Source organism: Carlito syrichta, unplaced genomic scaffold, assembly GCF_000164805.1.
Source record: "Carlito syrichta isolate Samal-C Ts95f unplaced genomic scaffold, Tarsius_syrichta-2.0.1 Scaffold304274, whole genome shotgun sequence".
Classification (NCBI taxonomy): Eukaryota; Metazoa; Chordata; class Mammalia; order Primates; family Tarsiidae; genus Carlito; species Carlito syrichta.
This window is the reverse complement of record NW_007248370.1, coordinates 899,845-906,661: the sequence shown is the minus strand read 5'-3', so window position 1 is coordinate 906,661 and position 6,817 is coordinate 899,845.

Below are 6,817 nucleotides of genomic sequence, written 5' to 3'. Positions count from 1 at the left end.
AATAGTTGTAAAAAAAAAAAAAAAAGCTGGAGAGGTTTGTATGAAGGCAGGAAGACAAAGTAGAAGACTATAAATGAAAAATGGGGACGTACTAAGCCAATGCCAATGGAAATGAAGAAAGAAAGAGGGTATGGATTTGACAGATGTATATTAGGAGAAATAGAGAGGCAACATTGTGGATGTGATAACTTTCTAATGATATTTTGTCTATTACAGCTACTCTGTAAGTGAAGCATGACACATTTTCATGACTTTTATGTACTTTCTTAATATCAGACTGTATACAGATACTAGTATGCTAATTCAATATATTTGACTTCTGGATGGATTATGTGTTAGCAATTTTACTTTTATCTTTTGTACATTGCTTTATCTGAATGAAGTAATATGTGCATTGCCCTCTAGACAAAGAAACTTTCAATCCCAATCCTAGTGGATGTGGCAATTTCATTTATCTTAATCTTTGCAAGCAATGGTATAAATACAATTTGCATTGTTCTACAGAAACTATTTTGGTTTTAAAAAATATGTAATCAGCTGCTTTCCTCTCTTGCTTAAGGTACGTGTGACCAGGGAGACCTTTCCAAAATAAGGTTGTAAAAGTACTTAGATAACAGATAACGACTATTCTGCCTTAACTGGAATATATGCAAAGAGAGATGAAAGACATCTTGCCAGAGCCTAATGTTTCTAGATAAACATTTCTGGTTGTGGATGATTTTAAAACACATATCTGCTTTCCTGTGTTTCTTCTATTCACTATTATTGTTGAATCCAACTCTAAAATTGGACCTTGTGGCAGAGGAGCGAGTTGTTCTCCAAGATGGGGTTATCAAGGCCATAATACTCAGTTTTCCTCTTTCCAGAGCCTTAATTGTGTTAGTAATCTCACAATTTACTATGAATTGTGAGAAATAGGAAAAAAAAAGTGCAACAAGAAGAGTGGGTTGGGTTGTGAAACGTGGAATTGTTATGTCATAACTGCAACATTTCTCATCGGAAAATCTCTTTCCCAGCTATGGGAAAAAAATAAAGATTGCTTAGAAAAATCAGAAGGAATGAGACCCTTCTCCCCTCATTCTCTCACATTTTTGTAGAGTAAAAGAAGCAAAGAACTCCCATGTCAGAATGAATCATCCGACTGGAATTCACTCACAGCATACGATGAGGGGGCTACAAGCTATGAAATGCCAGATGCAAATGTTGGAGTCATAGCACATTTCCTAAAAGGCAACTTAAAGTCAGCCCCATCCCACTTACTCTTTCAAAATTCTGGTTTGTGTCTTGTCACCTATACTATAAACAAAGCAGTAGCATTCATGGAGACAAATAGGGAGAAGTGGAAACAAAGCCAGGGAACTGATTGGAAAAAAAAAAAAAGAGAGAGAAATCCTGTGTGCTTGAAGCCAAGAATGAAAAACTTGCAATTATACACACTGAGATCTGGGGAGATTCTTCAAATCTTGTTTAAAAGAGTTAAGTTCAAATATATTTCTGTCAACACGGATTCTAAGAGCGTTCCAAAATCGTATGGTAGATTCTATTATGTGTCTCACCATTGATTGTGCTATCTAGGTTGGAGGGAAAATCTAGAAGTTACATCTGGCAAGAACATAGCAAATCCCCAGGACGTCTGTATGAAAGCACCCATTCAACTAGCAGGTGTCTTCACATTTGCAGTAAACAGACTTTAACTACAAGTGTTTTATGCTAAGACAACATGTATGTAGATTCCAATACACATTATAAGTTGTAGATTTCCCAATTGTTTCATTTTTAGACATATTTTTCATATTATAAATGTGATAAATATATAGGACAGAAAATTTATAATGTGAAAACAGACACACTCCTACAGAAAAATATAAAAGTCACTTACATGGTACTATCCATTGCTATATTTTAAAAAATTGATCTATGAATATTTTTTTAACCAAATTGAATTCATTTTTGCAATATACAAACTCAAGGGGTCTTAAAATAGCATTGGGAGGGGAGTTGCCAAATGGAGTAATAAATGTGAATAAACCTCTACAAAGCGGTAGAAATAAAGATATGTTTTCAGATGCTATTTGAAAGATGGGGAAAAGCTAGTGAAAAGATTATAAGACAGTAAGATAATTAGATTGTTTAATTCCTCATGGGAGTTTTAATATATTTGAGTCTTTCCTTTATTTGAACTTATTTTTGTTTTTCATACTTACAACTGTTTAGTAGAACTCTATGCTTACAAGTCTTTAATTGGAGACCTGCATTGCAGACAACAAAAAAGGGATTTGAAAGATACCATAAATCAACAAATGCAAGTAGGTAAGTTTGACTAAATTGTGGGCATGGGTAGGAGTTAAAGCTGGAAAGGTAGAGAACAGTGTGTAAGTCAAAGAGACCCTTGTAAACTATTTCTGAAAATGTGACTGTTACATTAAAGCTGTTATAGGGATTCAAGTAGAGGAGTGACGTAAATGTGTTTTTGTTTTCAGAGACATACTCTGAGTGTCAAGTGACTATTGTACTAGAAGATTGGAACTAGTCAAGGGGAGATTAGTTGCAATAGTCCAGACTCCCACTTCACCAATATGTAGAGCACACACATCAAAAATGAGGACTTGCCTTACGGTAGCAATAGGGATGCAATGTAGAACACCAATCGGAGGGAAATTCAATATTAAAAATAACAGGACTTGGTAACTGTTGAAAGATGAAGAGAAAGAAAAGGAAATGTCTTAGCAAACAACTATGTTCTGGAATCATATCTGACAAACAAGCAAACCCTTCAGAGAAAGCAGACAGCAGGAAAGGTTTTATGTTATGAAGACGATGAGTTCAACTTTGGATGAGATTTGCAGACATCTCGGACAGAATGGGAACTTGAAAATAGAATTGGATATCTGGACAATTTTTAGTATGCATCGGGCATTTCTAAATGATTTACATATTTTAATTCATTTAATACCCAAACCAATCAAATGACACCCATTTTACACATGATAACTTTTCAGATAGAGAGCTTAACTGACTTCCCTATGATCACATAACTGAGAAGTAATGGAGCCATGGAATAAATCTGAGAGTTTAGATCCTGAATCTACATTCTTAACTGTTATACTGTGCTTGCTGGAGAAAAAAGAAAAAAAAAAAAAGAGTCATCAGCATTATGCCTCCAAGGAGTTGAAATTTTGGTATAGAATAAAATAGAGATTAGTAGAGAAAAAGAAAAAAACAAGCAAACGAGAAGAAAGAATCCATAGGAATAACAACAGATAAAAATCAACCAAACACGCTAAAAAAAAAAAAGAGAGAGGGAATGGGAAGAGGAATATAAGAAGTAGACAGAGACAGAATACTCAGAAATTTTGGAGAAAAAGAGGTACAACATCATGGCAAGCTAAGGATGAAAATAAGTGAATGATAACTGGAAAACCACAGAGTAGTCAAACTAGACTGGAATTGAAATGTATCCAATGTTTGTGGATCAGGAAATGGGCTGTGATTTGTCAGAGCAGTTTTGTATATTAGATAGAGCCATGCTGGTCAGATTCAGTGGGTTGAGAACTAAAGGACTGAGGAAGTGTCTACTTATTTTTCAAGAAGTTTGATTGTGATGGGAAAAAAAAATTGTAATTATTTCTGTATGTTATAGAGTTTTACTTGCATCATTTAAAAAGGTATAATCATAACCTTAGCCTATATCTAGGTTGAAAAGAAAAGACAACACCGAGAAATGATTAGAATAAAGAAGAGTAAAAATATCCTTTATGGAAGGAGTCTTCCAGAAGGCCAGATGACATAGACTTGGTTTTGGGCAAAGGTAGAATGGTTTCTCTTTCTTTGCATGGAATGTAATGATAATAGAATGGATTTTGTAGGTATGATAACAGGCAATTAAAGATTTCAAACCACCGGGTGCTGTGGCTCACACCTGTAATCCCAACACTTCAGGAGGCAGAGGAGAGAGGATTGCCTGAGTCTGGCGGCTCGAGAACAGCCTGGGCAACTTGGCGAGACCTCATCTCTACAATAAATAAAAAACTTAACTGAGTGTGGTGGTGCTCGCCTGTGGTTCCAGCTACTAGGAAGGCCGAGGTAGAAGGATCGCCTGATTCCATCAAGTTGAGACTGCGGTAGCCATGAACATGCCACTGCACTCCAGCCGGGGCAACAGAGTGAGACTCCCACTCAAAAAAAAAAAAAAAGTCAAGTCTAAAATCTCCTATTTTCTCCAGAAAGGCTAGAAGAAAAAGGAGATATGAAGAGACTGATTATATTAACTTAGTAGGGCTGCCATAACTTTGTATCCCAAATAGAATGGCTTGAACAACAGAAATTTATTTTCTCTGGAGACTAGAAGTCTAGATCAAGATGTCAGCAGTATTGGCTTCTTCTGAAGATTCTCTTCTTGGCTTTTAGATGGCTTTCTTTCCACTATGTCCTCACATGGTCTTCCCTTTGTGTATGTTGGTGTCCAAATCTCTTCTCATAAAGATATCAGTTACATTGGTTTAGGGCTTACCCCAATGAACTCATTTTAACTAGTTTTAATTATTTGAGAAGTCGCCATACTGTTTTTCATACAGGCTGAACTAGTTTGTTATCCCACCAACAGTGTATGAGCATTCTCTTTTCTCTTCACCTACACCAATATCTATTATTCCTTGACTTTTTAATAACAGCCATTCTAACTGGAGTAAGATGATATTTCATTGTAGTTTTAATTTGCATTTCTCTAATGATTAATGATGTTGAACATGTTTTCATATGTTTGTTGACTGCTGTGTGTCTTCTTTTGGGAAGTGTCTATTCATATCCTCTGCCCACTTTTTGATGGGATTGTTGTTGTTGTTGTTGTTGAGTTGTTCGAGTTCCTTGTAGATTCTGAATATTAGTTATTTGAGACATAATTTCCAAATATTTTTTCCCATTCCCTGGTTTTCTGTTCACTCTACTGATTATTTCATTTGTTGTGCAGAAGTTTTTTAAATTTAATTATGTCCCAGCTGGGCTCGGTGGCTCAGCCTGTAATCCCGCACTTTGGGAGGCCGAGGGTGGATTGCCTGAGCCCGCGGGTTCGAGACCCATCTGGGCAACTTGGCAAGACCTCATCTCTACAATAATTCAAAAAATTAGCCGGGTGTGGTAGTGCGCGCCTGTAGTTCCAGCTACTTGGAAGGCTGAGGCGGAAGGATCGCCGGAGCCCAGCAGGTCAAGGCTGCGGTGGCCAGGAGCAGTCACTGCACTCCAGTCTGGGTGACAGAGTGAGACTCCAACTCAAAAAAAAAAAAAAATTATGTTCTATTTGTCTATTTTTTTTTTTCACATTTGTTTTGGGCGCCATTATCATAAATTCTTCTCCTAGGCCATTGTTCTGAAGAGTTTTTCCTAGTCTTGTTCTAAGATTTTTATAATTTCAGGTCTTACATATAAATCTTTAACCCATCTTGGATGAACTTTTGTATATGGCAAGCGGTAGAGATCCAGTTTCATTTTTCTGCATATGGCTAGCCAGTTTTCCCAGCACCATTTATTGAATAGAGTGTTTTTTTCCCTACTGTTTATTTGTGTCAGCTTTGTCAAAGATCAGTTGGTTGTAGGTATGTGGTTTTATTTCTGGTTTCTCTATTCTGTTCCATTGTTCTGCCTATTCTTGCACTAGTACCATGCTATTTTAATTAGTCATATCATTTGAAACCAGGCAGTGTGATGTCTCCACATTCATTCTTCTTACTTAGGATTACTTTGGCTATTTGGACTCTATTTTTTGTTTAATATACACTTTGGTATTGCTTTTCTAGGTCTGTGAAAAATAATGTTGGTATTTTGATATGGATTGTGTTGAATCTGTATATTGCTTTGGGCGGTATGGTCATTTTAACTATACTGATTCTTCTGATTCATGAGCATGGGACATTCCTCCATTTGTTTGTGTTACTCACAATCTCTTTCATCAGTGTTTTGTAGTTCCCCTTGTAGAGATCTTTTACCACCTTAGTTAAGTGTGTTTCTAGCGTTTATTTTGTGTGTGTGATTATTATAAATGGAATTGAACTCTGATTTGAATTTTGGCTTGATTGTTATTGATGCATAGAAATGCTGCTGATTTTTTACATTAATTGTGTGTTCTAAGACTTCACTTAGGTCATTTATCAGCTCTAGAAACCTCTTGGAGGAATTTTGAGGGTTTTTTTTTATGTATACAATTATGTCATCAGTGAACAGAAGAGATAGTTTGCTTTTTCTCTTGTCAGACTGATCTTGCTAGGATTTCCAGTGTGTTGTGAATAGGAATGGTGTCTATACTACTTTATCATTAAAAATATATTCATCACCAATTGCAACAATAAATTTGAGGATACAATAATCACTGACCTCTTTAGTGTCCGCATTTCTGCTGAGGAATGGCTGAAGATCAGCTGATGTAGGCTGGGCTCCCTTGGGCTGTTTGGCTTCAAGCACTGGGTCCAAATAGGCTTGGCTTCCCCCTCTCTCTTTATGACTTCCCCTCTGGTCTGCTCCTTGTATAATCCTTCTGAGGCCAAGGATGAAACCACTTGGAGGAAGTTCTCATTTTGGAAGGCAGAGAAGCAAGCATGCAAGCTCAATGACACAAATACATTTCAATTTCAGTTGTCCACTTGTATTCAACTTCCTTTCAAGGAAGTCAAGCAGCCAAGTCCAAAATTGAGAGATGAGAATATATGTTCTACATCTGAGAGAGATTACAACATTACTTTGCAGCTGATATGGATATAGGGCGGAGAGGAGACTTAGGATGAATCCTTCAGTGTAGCCTAGTAGCTTTTAGTTCCTGCATTGACAAAGA